Source organism: Camelus dromedarius, chromosome 35, assembly GCF_036321535.1.
Source record: "Camelus dromedarius isolate mCamDro1 chromosome 35, mCamDro1.pat, whole genome shotgun sequence".
NCBI lineage: Eukaryota > Metazoa > Chordata > Mammalia > Artiodactyla > Camelidae > Camelus > Camelus dromedarius.
In genome coordinates this window covers 16,676,419-16,701,304 of record NC_087470.1, presented here as the reverse complement: position 1 = coordinate 16,701,304, position 24,886 = coordinate 16,676,419, and the positions used below count along the sequence as shown (strand labels likewise).

At 60.2% G+C, this 24,886-nt stretch overlaps 1 protein-coding gene across 3 annotated transcripts in view; it reads right to left on the bottom strand.

Moving 5' to 3' along the window:
• TNS3 (tensin 3) overlaps positions 1-23,986 on the bottom strand; it is a 150,864-nt gene extending 126,878 nt beyond the window's left edge. For 2 of the 3 annotated variants that reach the window (XM_064482387.1, XM_064482388.1), the window contains exons 1-2: positions 23,889-23,986; positions 2,813-2,906 (exon numbers count right to left, since the gene is read on the bottom strand). The gene's annotated coding sequence lies outside the window, so the exon portion shown is untranslated. The remainder of the gene's footprint in view (positions 1-2,812; positions 2,907-23,888) is intronic. The other variant, XM_064482392.1, reaches the window with a different exon arrangement.
• Between the last annotated feature and the right edge of the window lie 900 nt (positions 23,987-24,886).

Genomic DNA, 24,886 nt, shown 5'->3' with positions numbered 1-24,886 from the left:
AAAAAAAACCAGAAACACTATTCTGCCTTTTGATTCCTCACCCAGTGGCCACCGATTCATTCTCATTTTCCCCATGCCTCAAATCAGATCCTCACTCATCTTTCTCTACCTCCATTTATTCTTTCATGCGTTTTCTAGATTCATTCATCATCCACTTTTTCTAGAAAGTATTCACACTTCCGTGGTTGCCAACATTTCATCGCTCGGTCCCGTTTCTCCCCACACGTCCCCCACCCCCACGTGGCTGCAGGAGCTCAGAGAACACACATCTGGTTTGGATTCATTTCTGAGCCCTCAACATCTAACACAAGACAGGGCACAGAGCAGCGTCTCCTCTGCTCTTCCGTCCAGATGGAGGGGGATGTCAGCTGGATCGGACCCGCGGAACCGGTAGAAGGAAACGGAATCCCAGCAAACAGGGAACCACCTCCGATCCTAACCAGGTATCTCCAGGTCCGAGGGAAGGGCACAGGGGCCCAAATCTGGGGTCCCTGGGAGCTCTGAGCTGGGCGGGCCGTCTCCCAGCCCCCGCATCTGCCGTGGGGCCACCCCCCACTCCAGGCAATGACTCCTTCACCTCTCCATCCCAGCACACATAAGACCCACCGTGGTTCTCATCCACAGCCCTGTGACTCGGAGTGCCAGGGGCTTCCAATAGCCACCTAAAGCAGTTTCAAAAGCACCGTGCCTCCGGTAACTAAAAAGGCTCTTGCTTGAGTGCAAGGAGCCTCTACACCAGGACGCTGTCGCCAGGTCTCCCCTGCAGGAATCCCCTGCCTGGCCTCGTCTCCTTGTTGGAAGGCAGGGCACCGCCCAGGCTCAAGCACAGCCCTTGCGCAAATCCTGGCTCTCCAGACCGTCCTCCTCTCCCCTTACCCGCCCAGCCAGCTGCTCCACCCCGCACGCAGTAGGGCTGCAGGACACACAGCGGGACTTCCTGGCCACACTGAGGATCCGTGAGTCCACCCCACTGATGCCAGTTCCCCCGACAGTGAGGGAGGCGGGGACGGCACACAGGACCCAAGGGGAAACGAGTCCCCAGGGGACCCAGAATGCTGGGGCCGGGAGACTGGAGAGACAGGGAGTGTGTGTGGGCAGGTCCTGTGGCCCAGGGGCATCGCTGGGGACAAAGGTCAGGTGCCGCATGTTTAGTGCCGGACCCGCGAGGATGGACGAGCTGCAGGGACGGCCCCTCCTGGAGGGCGCTGGACTGCAGGCCCCCCACCCCACTCCGGGCCTCATCCTTCAAGCCCCTCACCCACGTTTCTTGGAGGTCACAATGAATCGACCTCACCGAACCCGCAACAGACCCTGAGTCCCCCGGCCTCAAGGAGGGTCATCTAGTGCAGTCAGCTTCACGGAAATGGCTTAGCTGGCTCCGGAGTTCCCGGCCACTCGGGTCCTGAACCAGGCCCACAGGGTGGGTGCACCGTCCACCGCCTCGGACCCCTGTGCACGTCAAACGTGGCCCTCCCCGCACGGCTCGGGGCTCCCTTAGGAACCAGGGGGTGACCACTTTGTGCAGATGCCGGAGACAGCGGCCCTGCGTCTCACGTCCCCTCCCTCCCCCGTTTCACGCACTTCCTTCCCCCGCCTCCGGGAAGTACAGAAAAAGTGCCTTCTCTACAAAATCCTCGGCCACTCTGAGCTTCCTCCCCCTTCCCTGCTCAAAACCAGCAACCATTTCTCTACAGAACAGGCAGATCAGAGCAAGAGAAAGCGACTGATGGAAGGGCTGGCTCCCTGCCTCCCCGGCAGTCCGCCCCCAACGCTTCTCTGTCTCCGGGGCATCCCCAGAGGGGAGGCAGGCCCCCAACCCTCCTCTGTCTCCCCGGGGAAGCAGGGGACACCCTCACTGCCTCACCTGCCCTGGGCAGGCGGGGGAGGCAGGGTGGACACCAAGGCCTCAAATTCCAACCTGAAAGAAAAAAGCAAACGCCACTCACCACTTCCTGCACACCATGTCGGAGCACATGCTCTTGGGGATAAAAGGGGACCCCCACCCCAACACTCGCAGTCTCAGCCTGCCCTGGGGAAAAATGCCTGCAGGAAGGCTGGGGGGTTGAAACAATCAAGGCAGACTAGTGAATTCAAGCCAGGTTTTCTGTCTCCACGCCGAGACGACCCACAGGGGTGGCAACTCCCCTCCGCGAGCAAGTCTTGTCTCTTACACGCGAATCTGAGGTCACCCTGAGCCCCTAGCTGCCCCCCGCCCTGCCCCCCGCCTGTCCTCGCATGCCGGAACCTCACATCCCCATCCTATCCCAGTTAACCCCAAAAGACGGGCCCATGGGAACGAGCAGGCAGCCTTTGCTTAGTCCCGACGGGAGACGAGGGCTGAGGACGCCTGGCGCCCACTCCTCACCCCCACCAAGCACCTCCGCACCATCCCTTGTCTCCAAGCGCAGAAAGCCCCCCCACCCACCCACCCAGGACTAGCTCCTAAGCCACAACCGTAAGCCGTCGTCTGCTGCTCTCGGCACAGGACACCGAAAGGGGAGACAGAACATCTCCTCGGGGCTGCCTCGGGCCCACTGGGCTCGTCAGCTCCCTCCCACCCAGGCAGACCTTGTTTGACCGCACTGCCCAGAGACCACAGTTTGGACAGATGGGAGATTGGTGGGAACCCCGTCAGATGACCGTTAGCGTTCTTCAGCAATACTTTTAACTCAGGCATGCGCGTAACGTCCTGAAGATGGAGTGATGGAGACGTAATGCTATTATGTTTCAGACGTTACTGCGCACGGCAGACCGTACAGTGCAGGCGTCACTTTTACACCCACCGGGAAACCAAGAACTTCGTGGGACTCACTTTATTGTGATGGTATTTGCTTCACTGCGATGGTCTGGAACCAAACCCGCAGTAACTCTGAGGTCTGCCTGTCGCCTCGAATCGGCTGAGTTTCCTGCAACACAGAGGAAAGTCTTGGTCACGGTCAGGCCGGGTGATGGGCCGAGAAAGGCCAGCAGGAGTCTGGGCAGTCCCCATCTGCCCCTCAGAAATGTGGGTTCGGCAGGGACATCATCCCGTCTTCAGGAAGTGGAACCCGCTGGACGATCAGGCCCCAAACTCGTGCCATCTCCCACCACGGTGCATGAGGACGGGGGACCCATGCCCAGCCTGGCTTCTGCTGGAACACAGTGTCCCTCCAGCTCCGGGGCCCCCACACATCCCCCCGGGATGCCCAGGAGCTGGCTCCTACGGGAGGTGGGGGGCCAACGGAGATGCTGACAGACGCCCTCTGAGTCGCCAGGCCTCGTCTCTGGAATTAGCCCCAGTCCCTCCATTCCGTTTTGGTGTGGACCGAAAATGCCCCAGTATCCCCTGGCTTTGACCAAATGTGGTAAAGGTTGGACCGCATCTGGGACCCTGGGTCAGGACTCTGCCCGTGAAAACCCAGTGCTGCTCTTCTTGGGGGCTGGACGGAGGTGGGCGGGACAGACTGCAGGAGAGACGGCACTACGGGCACCCTCCCCCGCCCTGCTACTTGCTGCGCGTGTGACGACTTAGCCTCCACTTCTCGGTCCGCCAGTGGGAAAGAGAAATTCACTAACAACCTCAAACTCCAAGGGCCACTCCGGACAACGCCCGGAGGGGCTGGGTACGATGCCCACCACGTATTCCCTCTTTTCCTGCTAAGAGGGGTCCATCCGCAGCCAGAAGAGTCTGGGAGACCACGGTGGGAGACCCTTCATAGACAGCAGAAAGATAACATCACAGTTTCTGAGGAAGTTGGGCTGTTTTCATCAAAATGAACAAGTTTCAACTATTTATTCCTGAAGTTTGAGAAAAGCAAACCCTGTTTCTGTCTATGAATGCCACGGTCAATCGGTATTAGACAGGCAGGGCTGGGTCCGCCCCTTCCTCCCGGGAAGCCAGGACTTTGGGGTGACTCCCGGTCCCTGGGCACCCTCAAATTCGGTGAGGCCACAAGGAAGCGGGAACAGCCTGGCCCCAGCAAAGCCTGTTCTCAGAGAGGGCGAACGGTGAAGTCCTCAGATCTGTATTTCAGCATTCGTGCTCCCCAGCCTTGACGTAATCTCTGCTTCACCCAAGTCAGGCCCCAAGAAGTTTCCAGCACGTGAATAACACATTTCCGGGAAATAACATCGCTGGTTGTAACTCAGAAAAAAGAAACAGCAAAACCTCCATCCACACCTGGAGAGCAAGAACGGCGTCCACCTGAGGGGCAGAGCCCTCAGCCACCACCTGGCCAGGAGCCCTCACACCTGGACCCCTGCACCAGGACCCCCTCACCTGGTCCCCCACACCTGGTCCCTCGCACCTAGACCCCCTCACCTGGTCCCCTGTATCTGGACCGCCGCACCTGGACGCCCTCACCTGAACCCCTGCACCTGGACCCCCGCACCTGGACCCCTGCACCTGTCCCCCACAGCTCCCAGTCCCAGGGCATGGTCTGGGATCAGCCCCTCCCTCGCTCGCAATGGGCAGTCTCTGTGTCAGTTCCCAAGCATCCTGAAAGATCAGTCAGGTTGCATTTATCACTTTAAAAGCTCAAGGTTAAAAGCGCTTTTATAACGTTTAATTTTGTTAAGTTTCGGAGGGAAGGGCATAGCTCAGTGGGGGAGCGCGTGCTTAGCATGCAGGAAGTCCAGGGTTCAGTCCCCAGCACCTCCATTAAAGAAAAAAGAAATAAAACTTAAAGTGAAAGGTAACGTTTCTAACTTAAAAGCACAGCCCTGATGAGGCTGCCACAGCAGGTCCCCGCGGCCCGGCCCCGCCCCGCTCCGGTCCCAGCAAAGGACACGCGGGCCAGGGCTGAGGGCGGCTCTCCCCGTCCGTCCGCCCCGACCAGGCCAGGCGGGACACACGCGCGGCTGGAGGGCCAGGGGCTGTAAATCAATTAAGGCAGACGCCAGGTTTTAAGGCCACACCCGGCAGTCACGCCTGGGCTGGGCCTTGGAGCTTGGGGCCTCCTATCTGCCGCCCTTTGACCCCTGACTAGCTGACCGACAGTGATTCACAGCGCCACCCTCCACCCACCCAGCCATCGCCCACGGCTCGCTGCGTGGGAGGGGCAGAGCTGACGAAGAGGAAGGTGGGCCCAGTGGTGAGGGGCGCTGGGCGCCGGGGCTGAGGTGGGACCTGGAGAAAACGGGGAGTCAGAGACCTACAAGCAAGGTGGGGGCCAGAGGGGGTGGGAGGGGGCAGAGGGGAGGTGGGCGGGGCCAGAGGTGGGGCCAGAGGTGGGGTGGGCGGGGCAGAGGTGGAGGTGGGCAGGGACAGAGGTTAGGTGGGAGGGGGCAGAAGTGAGGTGGAAGGGGACAGAGGTGGGGACAGAGGAGGAGGTGGACGGGGCCAGAGGTGGGGTGGGCGGGGCAGAGGTGGGGAACAGAGGCGCAGGTGGGCGGGGACACAGGTGGTATGGGCGGGGACAGAGGTGGGTGGGAGGGGATGGACCTCCTGTTACCAAACAGGCCAGCAGAGAGGGGTGGAGCGCATAGACCAGAACCCTGGTGGTGGTGGGGGTAGGGGGGCATCAGGAAGCATGGAGGCCCACTCCAAGGGGCTGAGGACCACCGAATCTGGCTGGGAAATAAGAGAATGAACCATTGTGGTTGAGAATGAGGCCCTGCTTGGGGCCAGGACCTTCACAGTCATCTGCACTTGCTGGAGGACTGAGGGTTCAGATCTTAGGTGGCTGACATGCTGTTGCTGCAATCTTGGGGTGGCATGGGGCGGGTGGGGTGGACCCCATAAGCAGCCGGTCAGCAGCTCTCCAGTCTCCTCGGCTGCGAGCAGGGGTCTCAGGGACCACTGACTGCTCCACCAGCTGGCCGGGTCCACACTGTGCCCTCGCCGTGCGTGCGGTCGAGAAGGCCAGGGTCAGGCACACAAGCCCAGGTCAGTGTCCCTCCGGGAGACCCCGTAAGGGACGCTGCCACCCACCCCCCTCCCCAGTTGGCACCACGGGCGCGGGGCTGGGTCGTGCACACCCACACTCGGAGCAGTGTGCTCCTGATAAACCAAGTACATAAGGACATCTTTTATTTTTTTCCCCTCAAAGGAGGTCGTGGGGATTGAACCTAGGATGTCACGCACGCTAAGCAGACGCTGTACCACCCTCAGCCCCATATGGACATCCTGACCCTTTACCGGTCCAGGAGCAGGATAGCAGGGCCCTGAGGGAGAAACGCACACAGTCCGCATCTCTTTCTGTAAAACGCACTGACAAGGTGCGACCCCCGGGCCAGGAAGGCAGCCTAAGGCAGTGCGCACACAAGCAGGTCCAGACCTAGTCGGTCCATCACCCGAGTCTGCACAACGGGGGAAACGAAAGGGCTCTCACACCCGACACATGCCTCAGGCTGGCACTAGCACGCAGAGTCCGGAATACTCCGCCCTCCTGAAAAAGGGCGGTCAGGCCCGTGTCCCTTGACAGGAAACAGCCATGATGACGAGGAAAGGCACAAAAGAATCAACATTTCCATCCCTCCCGCCAGGTCTTCCCCACTCCAGAGGCATCAGGTGTCCCCAGGGAGCGCTGGTCCGGGGTGTCGGCCCCCAGGTTCATTCCCAGCGGAGGAGGGGGTCACTCACTCCACAGAGGGACACTAGGCGTCAGCGTCCTGGGCCGTGTGGACACCAGGACACCTCCCTGAGACGCCTGGCCCCCCACGGAGACGCCTCTTTGCAGGGCCCTGGCTTCTCTTCCTCAACAAACTTGCGATTACCAAGGGGAAAGAGGGGCTGGAGGGACAGATCAGGAGTCTGGGATTAACAGAAACACACTTCTATATATAAACTAGATAAAGAAGGAACTACATTCAGTATCTTGTAATAACCTATAATGGAAAAGAACCTGAAAAAAAAAGGTATGTATGTCTGCATATGTATAACTGAATCACTTTGCTGTACACCTGAAACTAACATTGCAAATCTACTACACTTCAATCAAAAATAAGAATTAAAAGATTTTTTTAAAGGTAATCTCTTTTGAGATGGAATAAACAACAAAAACAACAACAAACAAAGCACGAATCATAGAATCTCCCAGAGAAAGTCTACAAACTGGAAGGATGCCTGTTTTGGGAGGTCGGAGTAGGAGCCAGGCCCCCGAGACATCTCCTGTCTGTCGGTCCATCCCATCGGTCAGTCCTGAGCCTGGGGACCACTCCCGCCCTCATCACTGGGGCCCCAGCAACCGCCCCCTGCAGACGGGGCAACCCTTCCTGCCCAGAGGGCAGAAGTGCTTCCAATTTCAGAGCCCTGGGTGGGTTCCCAACATAAAAGGGGACGGGAATTTGCTGTCCCGAGGGTGGCAGGCCACGGCAGGCCCAGGGCACTGGGGATCAAAGCGGCTGGGCCACCGCCAGGTAATCCCCGCCAAGAATGCTTCCTCGGCTCACACTGTGTTCTTTTCTTTTCTTTTCTTAGCCAGGGGCAAAAAGAAAAACTCCGTCTGCGCCCCTCCTCCCAGGATAACCTGATACTCCAGGTACTCACGCGGAGCCCCACACCCTGGCCCTCGGGCGCTCCCAGACCCGGGCAGCCCGCCTTCCTCCCAAAGGCCCCGCCAGCCCAGACTTCAGGGAGCCCCACCAAGGGGTGGGAAGGACGCAGGATTTTCATTCCAAGGGCGCAGCGATGGTGCCCACCTTCGCCTTCACCTGCTGGCAAATCTCCAGTTTCCTCCCTAGAAAAACTGGGACGGAACCACCGCAGCCCCGCGCACTCAGCGGGAATGGGCCAGGCAGGTGGCCGGTGCAGAGGGGCTGGCCTCGCCCACGGTCCTACCACTCTGTCCCGCAGTGCCCGCTCGGGGTCCCCTCTGGGGTGTCCCTCTGTGCATGCCCACAGGAAAACCCGGCTCTGACACCAGACGGACCTCCTCACCCCACGGGGTTGGAGGGGCCTCTGCAGGACCTCAGGGAGCCGGACCCCGCAGGGGAAAGCCAGCTGAAACCTCCGGGAACCCAAAAACACCTCCCCGCAGCGGGGGGCAGAAGCAAATGCACAACTTCCATCCACACAGGTCGCTCGCCACACCCTTCGAGGCCCAAACTGCGTGCATCCCCAGATAAACACGAGACGCTGGGGACCCACGCTCAGATTTATGTTAACGGGTGGACGTCCCCCAGGGACGGCGGGAAAAGCATCCTGACACTTGCCACTGCTGAGCTCCAGCACCTCCTGGTGCAGCTCAGATCCAGGGTCACACACAGGGTGGAGACCCTGAGGAGGGACGGGGGTGCACGGATGCCCTGCCTGCTGGGAGGCGGAAGGAAGAGCTGACCTCTTTGTGAGCACCGTGACCTCAAGGCCATGACTCCTGACCCGCCCTCAACACCCCATCACAGGGGCTCTGAAGGCTGTTCCCCACCCAATCTACCTCTGCCCGCCCTGCCTCCACCCAGGCCCTCCCGCCCTCCCCAAGCATCCTCAACTAGAGAGGAGGGAGCTGCAGGGGGGATGGAGGAGAGGCCATACTATAGGTCTGTGCTCACCAAGGAGGACAGGGGGGTAGATAAGGAGCTCTGGATTAGCACACACACACTGCTGTGTATAAAACAGACAAGCAACAAGGACCTACTGTCGAGCACAGGGAACTACATTCAATACCTTGTAATAACCTATGATGGAAAAGGATATAAAAAAAAAATATGTAACTGAATCACTTTGCTGTACACCTGAAATTAACACAATTTTGCAAATCAACTACACTTCAATTAAAAGAGAGAGAGAGAGGAGGGCCAGAGAAGTGTGGGGCTGTGCCGGGATCCTGATTCTAACGCACCTACTGGAAATTCATTTTGAAGGATCAGGGAAATCTGAAGACAGCACAGCACCTGGGCGGGGAGGCCAAGGAATACCGCCACCCCTCCTGGTGTCTGTGACGTCCAGAGCGCACACAGCAAGCGTGCAGGGAGAAAAGACCCCTTGGCTTCACGGTCATCGAGGTTGTCGTCACAGGAGGGGAGGACAGGGGCAGACGGGGGAGCAAAGTCTGGATAAATATTCAGTCTGGCTGTTGGGTTCCAGGACATTCCTTCCACTTTGGGAGACGTTGGAAAATGTCCACAAGAAAATGTTTCTTGAAAGGAAGGAAGCCCTAACGTGCACAAGGACAACACAGCCTCGGGTCTGTGTGGACCTCAAGCTCAGACCCTCCTACAGCATCATGACAGGTCTGGGGTTCCCCACGTTAGAGATCTAGTAATAGTGACCATCACCCCATTTTATAGCTGGGCAAACTGAGGCCAGGGTGATGAGGACCCGTTTCATGGGATTCAGGTGATGTCACAGAACCATCACGTCACCACCATGAGGGAACAGGCAAAGGGGTCAGCTCCTCGGCCAGGGTCACCCAGCCAGGACGTGTGGGCTGGGTGGGCGGCCGCCTCCCCAGGGGGCCCACATACAGGGGTCCAGCCTCTCACTCCCCAGAGCCCAAGCTGCCGGAGAAGTCCCGTCCGTGCTGGGGACCAGAGGACAATCACACCTGTCCCTCTGGCCACCTCCTGAGTAAGTAAACGGGAACCTGACCCACAGGACAAACGTGGATCAACCTTACAGTGTCCTTGAGATGGTTAATCACAGTGGCAGGGCTCACGAAGTAACCGCTCGGAAGAGCTAGGAGTCTCGAGGCCCAAAATCCCAAGAACACGTGGTCTCCTCTCGCCACCTCCCCCAGCAGGGGAGCGACACTGAGGCACTGGGAAGTTTAAATAACATCTCCACTCACTGAATAACCACAACAAATGTTTACCATCCGAGGATCCGGGCCCCGGAGTCCGAGGGAGCCTTGGGGACACCTCCTTGCCCCTGAGAGAACAGCTGATGACTCAGCCTCCACCTGACTCTCCTCTTCCTTCTAACTCGCTGGTGGCAGAGGGGCCGCACCAGGAGCCCCTGGATCCTGTCCAGGGCAGCATCCTCTCTGCCCCAAAAAGCCAGGACATCCAGACATCCCTGGATCCGCCCTGCCCGCCGGAGACACCGTGCAAGCTATACAAGCACTTTTCCAATTTCTAGGAGCTACATTTTGAGAAGAAACAGGTGCTAGCAATTTTAATGATGTACTTTATTTAACCCAATGGATCCAAAGGGTTACTGTTTCACCATGCGATCAATCAACCTGAAAATTATTCAGGAGGCAGTTTACCATTTTTTGTTTGTACTGTCTTCTGAATCTTGTGGGCACATGATGTGCTGTCAGCACATCTGAGTTTGGACACTAAATTTTCAAATTAAAGGGAAAAGCAGTTCTAGCCAAACAATAAAGTCATGTTCAATGGGAAAGGAGCAATACGCTGCTACAGCGTTTAAATTCAAGGGAGTTACAGTGAACAAGGCATTCGGAATTCCCGTCCCCAGGCACGCGGCCGGCACCTCCATCTGGGACGGGCAGCTCCCAGCTCCTGAGAGCATGCCCCACGCCTGGCACACCTGCTCCCTCCTTGTCCTCAGGCGGAAAGGAAGCAGCAGGCATGCTCCCTGCAGGGACTTAGGACTGAGCAGCGTTGGAGCAGCTGCCATCCAGTCCCTGGGGGTGTTGGCACCCCCACACCTTGACCCAGGTGCCTCCAGGGGAAGCCAGCGTGGGAACACCGGTTGGCGGGCACAGGAGAGGGGACTGGGATAGACCTGAATGTCTTCTCCGTCCTGCAGAACCTGCAAGTTCATTCTCCTGCAGTTCAAGGGCAACATTCTAGCATTTCATCCTTAAGCCTACTTTGGGCACGTGGCGAGGATACTCATCCCTTGGAATGCTCCTTTTACAAACCCACACTTTGTCACAATGCCCTTGGCCACCGTGAGGTTGTTAAAGAGACCATGTCGGTCATACCAGGTGACCGAGGACAGTGCCGGGATGCCACAGAGGCGTTTCCCGCCAGATCCAGCCTTAGAAACATCTCTGCTCTTTGGAATAACTTGTTTCTGTTGTCTGTGTTTCTTGAATGTATTTATTTTTATCCTCTGGACACAATGAAACAATTAAAAACTGTTTCTCCTATCGAACTGGCTGCCAGGAAGCTCACAGCTAAATCACTGGGAACCAGGATCTTATGGTTAAAACCCACTGGACGCTAACTTGCCATGGGCCTCACAGGCTTCTCGGATGTGTATTTCCTCTCTGTCATGCATTTTTTTTGGAATACTTAATCCTGATATATAGACATACACACACACACTTACTTCTGCATGCTTTTCAAGTCACTTGGGGAATTTGGCAAGGCACTGTCATGAAAATAAGTTTAAATTCAGTGGGTTTACAACATGCAATGGGAGATTTCAGGAATGAACACAACAAGCACCTTTATGTCTGGTCAAGAGGGATCTGTCTGGATGTCCCAGGCTCCCATGGGCCGCCCCGCGAGGGTCCCGCCCAGGACAGCCGCGTGAGCGCGCCACGTTCCTGCACAACAAGGCGGCGGACCCGGGCCAGAGGACCAGCCCCTGCTGAGTCACCCAGTTCCAGGTTTATTCTATTTCTAGATCACCGGGAGCCGAAACCGTCCTCGCAAACCTCCCAGGCTACTGCCCCGCTCACCGACAAGGAGACAGACACTTCGGAGCGGGGTCACACAGCAGCGCCTCCGCGATCTCGGCGCACACCCCTCCCTCGGGAGGAGGGAGGCCACGCCCCAGCCTCTGCGCACCGTCCAGGCTCCACCCCTGGGTCCCTGGGGCGCCTGCCCAGAGGGCTGCGGCTGACCGTGCGGCCACGGAGCGAGTGGTCCCGGGCGGGAGACCCAGACCCGTCAGGGAAGCGGTGCTGGGCACGCACGTCACCCCGGCCCCGATGTTCAGAGAAGCAAGGGCGGACCCGGGAGTGGGGTGAAGCCTGGAGGGCGAACCCCAGCGGGGAGCCCGGGGCAGACACGGGCCGTGGGGACCGCGCGCGCAAGGGGAGGTCTGACCTCCGGGAGGCCTTCCTTTCACGGCCCCTCAGATGGATTTTCTTGGAGTGGACAGGGGACCACGTGGTGACTGTGCCTGAGCGCGCGCCCCCACGCACACGCTCGCCCCCCACTGTTGCGCCCCAATGCACAACCCCACGCTTGCCCCCCCAGGCACAACCCCCATGATTGCGCCCCGATGCATGACCCCACGCTCCCCCCCACGCACACACACTCACCCCCACCCAAGCCCCCCACGCTCGACCCCACGCAAGTCCCGGGGTCCGAAGGAGCTGTTTGACCACCCCGGGGGGCACCCAGGACGCTCGGCCAGCAGAGGGACAGGCCAGCGGCCAGAACCTTCCCCCGGCCCCGACCCTGCACCTGGCCCCGACCCCGAGACCACGAGAAATAAACCTTGTTGCTTTAAACCACTACGCACGGGGCGGTTTTTGTCACAACAGACACACTGAGCGGCCCACGCGGCCACGCCTGGGGACGGGTCGAGGCTCACAGGGCCCCGGGCCACATGCAGCAGCGGGCGTGGAGGGTCAGTCCCCGTGCCCCTCAGCCTCCAAGGGGGCCGAGCAGAGCGGGCCAGTCTGGGCCGAGCGCCTCGGGAGCTGAAGTCGGCCCACTTCCCCCCATTGGGGCTCTCAGGGCATCATTTACAATTATTTAAAAATATTCCAGGAAGCTGAATTAGAATTGTCTGCTCAGTGGTGGACAGACGCCTGGACTCCAGCACCCTTCATCCTGGCCACGTGTCTGCTGCTGAGGTCAGTCCCTTGGTGGGGACACCCCCCGCCCTGCCCCACACCTCTGCAATCCTCCAATGCAGCGACAAAGATTCAGATAATGCAGGCTGTGGATGTCCTGTGAGGGCACCCCCACCAACCCCATGGTCCTCGGGGCCCACCCCATCCCACGGCGTCAGGACCCCCACAACCCCAGGGTCCTCAAGACCCCCCCCATTTCGCTGTGCCAGGATCCCCCACAACTCCGTGTTCCTCATGCCCCCCCACCATCCCACAGTGTCAGGACCCCCACAACCCCCTCATGACCCCACAATCCCGTGGTCCCAGGACCCCCACAACCCCATGGTCCTTATTACCCCACCATCCCACAGTGTCAGGATCCCCCACAACTCCATGGTCCTCATGACCCCACCATCCCACGGTCCCAGGACCCCCACAACCCCATGGTCCTCATGACCCCACCATCCCACGGTGTCAGGACCCCCACAACCCCATGGTCCTCATGACCCCACCATCCCACGGTCCCAGGACCCCCACAACCCCATGGTCCTCATGACCCCACCATCCCACGGTGTCAGGACCTCCACAACCCCATGGTCCTCATGACCCCACCATCCCACGGTGTCAGGACCCCCACAACCCCATGGTCCTCATGACCCCACCATCCCACGGTGTCAGGACCCCCACAACCCCATGGTCCTCATGACCCCACCATCCCACGGTGTCAGGACCCCCACAACCCCATGGTCCTCATGACCCCACCATCCCACGGTCCCAGGACCCCCACACCCCCCTGGTCCTCGGGACCCACCCCCACCATGCGGCTCTGCCCTGTCCAAGCTGAGAGAACAGTCTTTTCAGAGGCTCTTCCTTCAGAGTTCAGGAGGGTTAACAAGATTCAGGACACCACTGGCTGCCCGAGAGCAAGAAGGAAGGGCGGGCGGAGTGAACAGAGGAAGAAACAGAGGAGCTCCCCTCTGACGGGCCTCGCACACAGTCAGTAACGCATGTCGGGCCCACCTCTGCCCCCTCGGGCGCCCACCTTCTCTTACCAGCTGACCGGCCCACACCACGTCTCACTCATCCGAGAGTCACTGGGGTTCCCTGTCCATTGCTGGGAACAGAACCACATCGTGGAAGCGGAAGCAGGTGACGGAGGTCCCGTGCCTGCGGCCTCGTGTTTAGCCCGCGCCAAGGCCAGATGCGGCTGGCCGCTGAAGTGGCCGCTGGCCATTCAGGGCGGGACGGATCGCTCCCCCGATGAAGGGAGAGCTTGTGGCCGCCACACAAAGGCCCACTCTCCCCACCGCCCCTCCCGGTGCCCCTCCGAACGCCCGCTGGGTGCTTCCAGGCACCGAGTGGGCCACGCCGCACATCCAAACCTCTCTCCAAAACTAGGCCATCTTTCAAAAATGCATTCAGTCCCCCAGAAAGAATCTGTGGACCTCATCTGGGCAGCCCGGGCGGAAGGCGGAGCAGTGGGGGAGGCAGCGCTCTTCCCAGCGCGAGCCTGTCAGATGCGCCGCGTTTTCACAGGAACAGAACTCTCATTTAAACGTCGGACAAGCGATGACACACTGCTGGTCTGCACCGAGTGGGAATCCACTCTGACAGAGGGACAAAGGCAATCATTCTTGCCATTTTGCAGCGTGGACTTCAAGGCAGCCCCACCGCACGCTCTGTCCAGAAAGAAGGTTCTTTTGTGCGACCAGAATAATCAAGTAACAGCGTTGTCATCCCTGCTTTGGTCCGGGGAGTCCCAGCAGACATCAGCCATCAACTTCCAGTGATAGGACAACCTGAAACATGGCTGTCTCCCAAGGAGGTAACAGTGGGCTGGGTTCTCACGTCGGGAAGATGTGCATCGCAAAGCAAAACCCCAAGGAAGAAGGAAACAGTGGCCCTGAAAAAATTACTGAACTATATGCCAGGACTTCCCTCCTCTTCTCGTAAAGAGTCCGCTTCTCGAAGGTTCCCGCTCCGGTGCAGAACTGCTTCCTCCCACTGGGAGTCTTCGGGGTGGGGGCGGCGCCGGTGCCAAGGCCACGCAGCTATATCTCGGACCTCCTCCCAAAGCCCCGTCACATGAAGAGACGGGAAGCCCTGGTCCTTGTCCTTGGGAGAGCTCAGATTTTAGGGAGGAGAGATAAACAAAACAGACACAACGCAGTCCCAGAGCCGGTCAGAAGACAGGGGACTGGCCCCCTGGGCTTCAGGAAGGGCCTGTGATGGTCAGGGTCCCGCCCAGACCCTGCAGAGGACGTGGGCCTCCGTGGGAAGAGCTGGGAGGTGGGGGCGGGGGCGGCCACAGCCCCACCGCCTCCCCAGGCGGTCTGCGTCGGGGAGGCGGGCGGGCCAGCACAGGGCCACACGGAGAGGCAGGACCCCGGCCACTGCGTGACTGCAGAGAAAACAGGCAGGACCACGCCGTCTCCAGCAGTACCAGGGGACCCGGAGAAGCTGAGGGCCTGAAAGCGCGCAGGTCTGACAGCAGACAGGACGCGTCAGGAGGCCAAATGGACGGAAGGCGGTAAACCCAGGGGTCCGGGGAGAGCGGATGAGAAAGGCCACTGGGGACCCACAGCCTTTGTCAGATCCAGCCCGTTCGTCCAACTCATCTTGGCAGCAAAAGCAGAAAGCTGAGCCCGTCTGAACCCCAACGGGACGTGATGAGTTCAGAGATGAGTTCAGCCCCGGCAGGACCTAGCTGGACCCTGGCCCACATTCCTGGTCACCAGGGCTGGCAGAGCCGAGGTCAGCATCACAGCCGCTCGGGGCACGTCACGCCACCAGCAGGGAGTTGGCCGGCCACAGAGGGCGGTGCCAGCCCTGCCCCCACCCCGCCCCGCGCCTGGTGAGGACCTGACCCCATCCACCAGGATGGGGCCCCTCGGGGCAGGACCGCAGCCTGGACAGAGGGGCTGTGTCCCTCCACCTCCCCGGGCCGGAGGCTGAGCAGACCTCCCCACGGGGTACACACAAAATCAAGGAGGCCGGAGCTGAGGGCAGCTGTCACCTTCTGAAAGATGCAGCTCTGGGGAGAACCACTCCCTCACAAAAAGCCAGCCCGGGGCTGAGAGCTCCTGCAGGAGGTCCCCGCTCCCCAGGGCTACGAGCCGTCCCTGGGGACAACTGGGAAGACAAGGCCGAACTCTGGGGACGCTGAGGACGGGATGCAGGTCTGGGAAAGCCGCCCACGTGAAGAAGGCCACACATCGCGCTCCTCACGCAGAGCTGTTTGTTATAAAGACCGAGCCAGGAAGAGGGAGAGCATCGCGGCTTTGTAAGGCTGAGAATTTGCAAAAGGGGAGCCTTCTGGAAACGTATCAACACCATTCAAGTCATGGCGGCGTCTCGAGCAAGAAGGAAAATGTGGTCAGAGTGGGTGGCGCTCACAGATGACCTATATCTTGGGTGATTCCTGTTTACCTGGGGGCGGGAAGGGATAAAGGTGAAAATCTTCATCGGCCTAATCTGGTTAAAACCGCAGCCTTGCAGGGTGCAGATGGAAAGTTCTCTGGGGCACACGCGGAGCCGCCAGGGCTGCTCTGGGACTCGGGGTGCACCTGCTGTCCCCGCGTTTGGAAAACGGAGCCTGGGTGTTGCCGACGGCTCTCCAGGCCTCCACCCACCCTTCCTTAGGACAGTGGTCCCAGGCTCGCCTGCCAGCAAGGGGGCGGCACCCCACCTGCAGGTGCCCCCACCCCCCACCGCTCCTGGCCAGCCCCCAAGCCAGACTTCACGAGGCCTCGTGCCAAGAACTGCCCTTCATGGGGGGGCCTTATGGTGGGGGGGCCCCGTGGTCTGGCGGGCTCAGCCCTCCTTCTCCAAGAGCTGGGTGCGCACACACCCCATCCCACCACTGGGTGTGCCTCTCACTCAGGGCCACCGGATCTTCATGGCTGTAACACCCTCAGGCTTCACAATTCTCCAACCACGCAGTGCAGCAAACAGTCCCTCCTTTGTGGTCTGCGTTCCCGCACATCCGTGGCAGCCCCCAACCTCGCCTAGCTCAGGCTCCCACGGCCTGGTGTGGCCCGCAGGTCTGCAACCCCCGAGGGTGTCTTCTGACTCCTCTGCCCACCCCCTGACCCCCCTCTCCAGGAACAGACCAGGTGGCTCCCGCCCAAGGCCTCCACCCTCACGGACCCTCCACCCAGGGTCCCCCTCGGCTCCTTCAGCCCAACGTCCCCTTCCAGCACAGCAGCAGCAGACCACCCTGGAGAGTGCCCGCGGCCCAGGGCCTGGCGCAGAGAGACTCCATAGATCCAGGACAGTGTGAGGACATCCGCCCCTTCCAGTCCTCCAGTGCCCGACCCGTCCCGCAAATGCCCACGCTGGAAAAGATGCCAGGAATTCAGGTCCAGCGTGTTCCAGCGCCGGGGGGAGAGCCTGCTGGTTGGCATTCCTGGCTGGAGATTGTGAACACATTCTTGGAGGGTAAAAATTAACCAGCATCCATCCACCCGGCTGGGCCTCGGGCCCTGCAGGCTGCTCGGGCCACTCGGAAGAGCCGCCCGCGTTCCCCCCGCGGGCCGCCGCCATCGCCAGTTCACCAGGCCAGGCCAGAGCGGGATCTGCCCCATCCCGGAGACCCGGGTAATCGCTCTCAGACATCCCTGGTTCTGGCCTGCGGGGCCCAGACTGAACCATTTATCCAAATTAAAACCATTCTGCAGAAACCAAATCGACCCTTTTAATTGAAAATAAAACCAAACAACCCAAAGGCTCTCTCTCTCTCTTTTTTTTTTTTAATGAAAGACATTCCTTCTGCTTTCTCATTCCATTAATCACTGAGTTTACACAATCTGTCAAAACAGCTTGGTAAGAAGTCTCTGCCTTTCCGGCAGGCCTGGTTTTTACCCAGCGGGCGCCAGCACGGCCGGGGGTGCGGGGGCCCTGGGTAAGCCCCCAGAGGACTCGGCGAGCACTCTGTTTCTCCACTGCACTCAGACCGCACGTTTCAAGGGGCTGCCAAAAGCCTATGTTCCCTTCTGGGTCTACACCCCAAAGAACTGAGAGCAGAGACCCAAACAGACGTGCATTCCTCCACGTTTAGAGCAACGTTATTCAAAATGGCCAAAGGGTGGAAACCAGCCCAAGTGTCCCTGAGGAAAAATGGAGAAACAAAACGTGGTCCATCCGTACACGGGAGCATCACTCAGCCTTAAAAAGGAAGGGAATGCTGACCCAGCCTACAGCAGGGCTGAGACCTGAGGTCATTATGGTAAGTGAAATTAGCCAATCACTTAAAAAAATATATATATATCGTGCCATTCCACCTTCATAAGGCACCTAGAGTCGTCAGATCCATAGAAACTGAAAGCAGATGGTGGGCAACCGGGGCTGGGGAAGCGGGTGGGGACAGAGTGTTTAATGCGGACAGAGTTTCAGTTTTGCAAGATGAAAAGAATTCTGCGGTTGGACAGTGGTGACGGTTTCACAATACGAGTGTCCTAATGCCACTGAACGGTACCCTTGGAAACGGTTATGTTGCGTTATGTGAAGTTTACCATCAAAAACAGTTTGTGTTCTTTGACCTCGAGCCTCAGAAGTCCTTTCAAGAACATGACTGGCCGGAAACTTGACCAAGGATCTCCATGCAAAGGTGCACACAGGCTGCATGTGACCGGGGACAAGCGGCCCCCACGCACCTCCCTGCACATCTACACACTGGGGCATGGCACGCTCATCACCCCGCATGTGTGCGGAGTGAGCTACACGCGGGGAGATGCGCATTAGAATGTGGGACACCACATAATACACAGGACGCCCCCGGGGAACAGGAGAGGCACCGACGTACACCGCACACAAGGGTGACCACAGAGCCTTCTGGGGGCAACAGGAGGACATGTTTCCTGAGCTCATAACATTTCTCTCTTTTTCCAAGTCTGCAGCAAACGCATTACAGAAAAATGATTTTGTGGGAAAAGGGTCAAGAGATAATTCAGGCAGCAAAGTCATGTCCATGACCTGGGAACCTTCTCCCACCCACTGAGCAACAGAGGTGACAGATGTCCCTCCTGTCCTGGGTCAGGACAAGAGAAAAGGCCGGCCTGACCAGCTGAGAGCCCGGCCCCCAGCCCCGGGGAGGCAAGCTGCTCCATCCTCCACCCTGGCCACTGGGCTCCTCAGATCTTTCCAGAGAAGATAAACTGGAAACGCACCTGCCCAAGATCATCAACAAACTCTTGTGTCCCCATCACCTCCTCCGGTAGCACAAAGACTAGTCCCCTGGGGGGTCACACAGCTTCTGAGGCCACAGCAGGAGCCGCTGGGGCTGTGACAAGGTGGCAGGACCAGAGCCGGCAAGCTGGAGTTACACCGGGGGGTGGGGTGGGGGCGCCGTCCCCAGGCTGCAGGTGGGGAAGCCCAGGGCGGTCCCGGGACAAAGGGCGCCTTCAGCCCAGGTCTGGCCGCCAGGGCCGGGCTCCCTCCTTCCAGCGCTGCCTGCACCATACCTTTGATGTGCTTCCAAAATCCCCAGTGGTGCGGGGCTGAGCGCTCAGGAAACCTCTGGGAGAGGTGATGGATTACGAGGGGAGGGGGACGCCAGGCCGAGTCAATGGGGCCCCTTTGTCCCTGCGGCCCGTCGGGGAGGCCGGTGTACAGAACGCAGACGCCCCGGCTAATGGCCCAGCCTGGCCCCGGGGCGATGCGCTCGGCCAGATGTGGGCCGCTCCCCCGCGTCTGTCTCGTCCGGCTCCACCGTGAGTGAGAAGCAACACAAAGCAGCTGTGTCCAGGGTAACGGGCCAGTGATTCCTGAATCCTCGGGGGTGAGCCCATCGACTCCCCAGTGCCCAGGGTCGGGGAGAGCCAGGCCTCCGCCCCGTCTCTAGAATCCCGGCTTGCTTCCCTGGAGCATCTGTCTTATCAAACCTCAGGGGCAGCTTTTCATGCTCATCTCCAGCTTCGGAAAACCTGCACTCCAGATGCACCAGGTCACAGCCCGACGCTGCCACCAGGAACACGACCAAAGGACGAGAACTTTGCCCACCTGGAGGGGCCCCTGGACTGCCAGCTGGAGTGAGGACCCCTCCAGGTGTCCTCTCAGCCTCCAGAACAGGGCCGGGCCTGTACAGGGCACGCTGGGCACGAGCATCACTCCCCAGGGGAAGAGGAAGGGGAAGGCAGGCGGCTCGCCATGTGCCAGAATTAGAGCTCAGGGAGGAAGGAAGGGGAGGCAAGGCGCGGGGCCCACGGAAGCAGCTGCAGGGGGACCCTGGCCAGCTGTGGACATCGGGGCTCCAGCCAGCTCTGAGCCTTCACTGGGCGCTCAAGGAGAGGTGATGCGGGCGGGGTACCATGGAGATCCCGGGTCTTGGGAGGAAGTCCCAGCATTGCAGACGGGCCTGGGTTCCCCTCCAGGACCCCGCCCAGCCCCGCACCCGTCCACTCACAGGCTCAGGCCCGCAGATAGACCTGGAGAGACCTGTCTTCCAGCCAGCCCCGACACAGGCCGGTGACTTCAGCTCGCCGGGTATAGTGCCCATTCCAGAAAACAGAGACAAAAATCTCAGCTTGCGAGGCTGGGTGACAATCTATCTGATCACAAGACAGCAAGCACCCCAGGGTGTCGTGGGGAACCGCGCCATCATAAGCAGCCATCACTCTTGCCAGGTTACTAGGCTGGGAGCAGGAGGGGTGCGTGCACAGGGCTCCCAGGGCCTCCTGCCGGTGCGTTCGCACAGCTTTCTCTCCCGGAGTTGGCGGCTCTGGGGACAGGCTTCCTGGCACGGTCAGGGAGCGCTGCCCCTGAGGGAATTACCCCATCACTGACCCGGAATCCTTAAACATAAATTGTTCATTAATTTAGCCCATTTGGGACAAAACACATTAGTACCAGAACACTGCCTTCTGCTTTAAAAAATTAACGTAACTCTTTTAAAATGTCCAGGGGGACATTGTGATAACCATCCTCCGTTCAGGGGCACAGTGGGGCGCAGTGGCTGTTCTGACAGGTCCTAACCTGGCCTCCGGTGGCGGCCATCCTCACCTTCTCTGGCCTCCTCCCTCCCCAGCTGGGGTCTGGGATGTCAGGTGGGGACCATCCGGCAGGACTGAGCCAGGGCCAGGCACTCAGTGGAGACCCCGACTGCACACAGAGCAAGAGATGTCCCCGCAGGAGGGTCCAGCTCGGGGACTTAGCAGACCCGGCTGACCGTCACTGGAATGGGGGGGCGGTCACCAAACACATTCCTGATATGCAGAGCGCCATCATTTCCAGACACCTGGAGACCCCAGTTTTCGGCTTTTATGGGAAAGGGCCAGCCATCAAGGACATAACCATTCCTCACCTGGGCTCACCCACAACTGCGGAGTGTCGGCCCGTCCTGAGGACGCAACACACCGGAAGATAGATGCAGAATGCCTCCCGCACCCGAGAGGGGTTAACTCGAGTTCAGCAGCATCTGACTCAGGCGCTTTTTACTGTGTTAAAAGCAGGGGAGGCAGCATGGAAAAACACGACGGAAAAACACGTCCTTGCCATTGGACAGTCGGGGTTTAAATACCAGCTGCACATGGACTCCTCTGGGAAGATGGGGCGACGCGCAAACACACACACACACACGCAGGCTTAGCTGTGAGGGTTCAGAGAAGCGTCCCTGCTCCAGCAGATAGAATCGTGCCCAGAATCGAGACAATAAGACGATTTTTAACATTGTTGCTACATGCCAGGAACAGGTGGTAGCTCTGAGTTATTAACAAAGTGCCCCCAACCGGCCAGACCTCTTATTCTGGATCAAAAGAGATCATTGCAAAGGATTGGGGGGGGCAGAGCCGGCTCTAGGTCACTGATGACCCCACGCTTACCGCGACGCTTACCGCGACCGACAGGGAGGAGGCTGGGGTCCAGGGTGTGCGAACCACTGGGCCCCCAACCCCACCCCAGCCGCTGCTGCCAGCCGGCCCTTCAAACCCAACCACAAAGCAATGAAGCATCTGATGCACTGGGCGGCTGGTATACACAGTAACTTTCTGCCTGCTGGAAGCTGGCTGTTGTTCTTGCAGGAACGCCCTGCACCTCCCCTTACGGGAGATGGTTGGGGAGTGAGGGGGACAAAAGCCTCTCCCCCAGCACGCGGGAAGTCTGTGCCAGGCTGACCCTGGAGAAGGGACACAGCAGGCACGGAGAACCAGAGGACCGGGTGTGATCCAGCCCTGACAGTCCTGCACGTTAGCAAACTCATTTGTGAGTTTGGGGCTTACACAAGCTGCCACTGCCTGGGGGGGCGGGGTTCTGAAATCCTCCCCTCTCGGCCGCTCCTCTCATTTTCTTGCTTTTTTTGCCTTCTCCCTAACCATTTTTATCCGACCAGCAATATCTCCCCCAGCCCAGGAACGTACTTTGACCCCGTGACCTTTAGCTCCCAGGGTCACCATTTGCAAATAGCCCCAAGAGGTGCCAATGCTACACTCTGCAGAAGCCAAGTCAATTTGCATCCCGGAGCTGAGCGCACGCGGTTCCCTGAGGCTACTGCTTCTTCCGTCTTCCCCAAGGTTTGTAAAAAAAAAAGCCATTCGTCTGCCGCCCTGATCACTTTGGCACCTCGGCTGAGGAATCTGCTGTCAGACAAGCAGCCACCTGACAGTCGGACAAGCAGGAGCCGCTTTGGGGGCCCTGGAACCTCATGGCCCTGGCGTTTCATCCCCCCTGGGCAAGAGCCGTAGCCTCTCTTGGCCTCGGGTCGCATGTCTGTAAAACGGGGCAAGAATCCCGCCCCGGGGCTGTTGCTGGGGTGGGTGCACGCAGTGAATGCACGTGACGCGTTTAGCACAAGAAAGCCCTCAGTAAGCACTCGCTGTTACTTGTGTCTCTGAGGTCAGTTACACTGTAACACTGCAAAGTGAGACCACTATGACTTTGTCTCCGAGGTCAGGAGCCTGGCTTCCTGCCAGTTCCCACACGGCCAGCTCCCCTCACCCCCTGCAGGCCGGCCCCCTCCACCCTCCAGCGGCAGAGGCGCCCCGGCCCCTCCAAGGCCTCGGCACAGAAATGCCTTTCTTAATACCTGTTGATTGATTTGCAAATATAACCCCCAGGCCCGCAAGAGGGGAGAACCGCTGCGCAAGGACACACAAATCTTTCAGAAGAGAAAGAACTAAAACACTTGAAAAAGAATCACGTGCACAGACCAAATACACTGAAATGCCAAACGGGTCAGTTCTGCAGGGCGATGCAGTACTGTCCGTGCAAAGTCATTTTCACACCCACACTTTCAGGCCATTTAAAGGGTCCTCCACGATCCTGCCTTCCTATCACAGAGTGACAATGGGGAGAAACGCTGCCCTGAGATCAAAGTGTGTGAGGGGCGTGGCCCCTCCCGGGGAGGGGGGGGGGGCTTCTAGGTGGGCAGTGACCTCCCCAAGCAGTGGTCTCTGCGGGTCCCACAGCTTGAGGGCTTTTTTTTAATCACGTTGAAGAGTGGGGCTCACTCGCCTGCAGCGTCTTAAGAATTCGGGTGGAGCTCCTCACCCCTTTCCCGCCAGACTTTCAGATCGCTCCAAGCAGACGACCCGGGCTCACTCCCCAGGCTCCGGGCAGGGACCCCAGCGGCGTCCAGCGGGCCCCGGACCCTCCCTCTTCCCTCCTGTCAGCGGGAGCAAGGCGCGCCAGCGGGCACGTGCCGCAGGTGGCCCCGGCCCCGGGCGCCCCCCGCCCGGTCCCCGCTCCTCCCGAAGTTCCAAGGAAGCGCCGAGGGGCGCGCTGCCTCGCGCCAACACAGGGAAAGGGAAAGAGACGGGCACGCCGGAAAGCCTGTTTGCGAAGGGCGGGGAGGAGGGTCCCCAGCCTCAGCTCGCCGCCCTGGAGTCTCGGGACCCGTCCTGGAGAGCGAAGTCCACCCGGGCGCCGCCGCCACCAAGCCGCTCCGGCGCCGCCGGCCCCTGATGCAGCCGGCCCAGCCGCGTCCCCGCGCCCCCGTCCCGGGATCCCGGCCGAGCCGGCCCGCGCCCCGGCTGCGCCCCTGCGCCCCCGTCCCCGCGGCCCAGTCCCCGGACTCCGGGCCCCGTCCCCGCGCCTCTGTCCGCGGACCCTGGGCCCCGTCCCCGCGCCGCAGCTGCGTCCGCGCGCCCACAGACCCTGTCCCTGAACCCTGGCCGAGCCCGCCCGCGCCTCCGTCCCCGCGCCCCCGCTCCCGCGTCCCCGGACCCGGGTCGAGCTCTCGTCCCCGCGCGCCCCGACCCCCTGCCGGCGCCCAGGGCGCAGACGCCGGCTCCGGACGCGAAACAAAGAGGTCGGCGGCGCAGGCCCCTCCGGTACCTGGGCGAGCGGCGCGGTCCCGCGGGGCGATGGCCGCTCAAGCAGGGCGCCGAGCAGCGCGGGCGGCGCGCGGGCGGGCCCGTCCTCCTGGCTCTCGGCCGCGCCCGCCGCAGGGCCCCCTCGAGGCGGCGCGGGCAATCGCCGCCGCCGCGCCCGGCCCCGGTCACCTGGCCTCAGCGCCCTCGCCCGGCGGCGCGTTCCCGGCGCTCCCGCGGCCCCGGCGCCCCTGCGACCCCCCGCCTGGGCCAGGTGGGGCTAGGAACGCCGCGGCGCATTGGGCAGCCCAGGCTCAAAGTGCTCCCGGGGCCGGCGGGGCCCGGGCGGGCACGAGGGGTCCCGGTTGCTGCACAGCTGGGTCACAGATTCGTTCGTTCACTCGGGCCCGTAGAACGTGAGACCTGCCGCCGGCCTATAGCCTACAGTCGGGGGGGGGGGGGGGCGTGCAGATGGAAAGCATGGCGGAGGAAGCCCGGGTGCTGTGGGAGGCCCTGGGAGGTCCGGCCGATGGAGGGAGGGGATCAGGGAAGACCTTCGAAGTCACATGACTTCTGAGAAGGAGCGGGGGGACATGAGCAAGGTTAGGCAGGTCGGGGACAGCCGGGAAAGAAGGACCGAGGCAGGGGGACGCTCAGAGGAGGAAAGACAGGTGGATGCCAGCAGGACGTAGAAGGCCCCTCGTGGGGTCGCTCAGCCTCAGTGTCCCCACTGCTGAAATCTGGGGAGTGGGCAGCTTGCTCCAGAAGATTCCTCCTACAAGACGTATGCCCTTCTGCAAACAAGAAGGGCTGCCCCTCCGGGACAGAAGGACACTTTCATCAGCATCGTATCTGGCGGACGCACGAAGGAGCCCTCACACAAGGAAGAGCTTTCCAGGAAGGTTCCCCACTCTGTGCCCTACAGAGGAGGGACAAGATACCTGTCACCTGGACCGCATGTTCTCAGAACCCCACCTGGAGGGGTGGGGGCCTGTTGGAGCGCCCAGGAAGGGGCCTTGATTC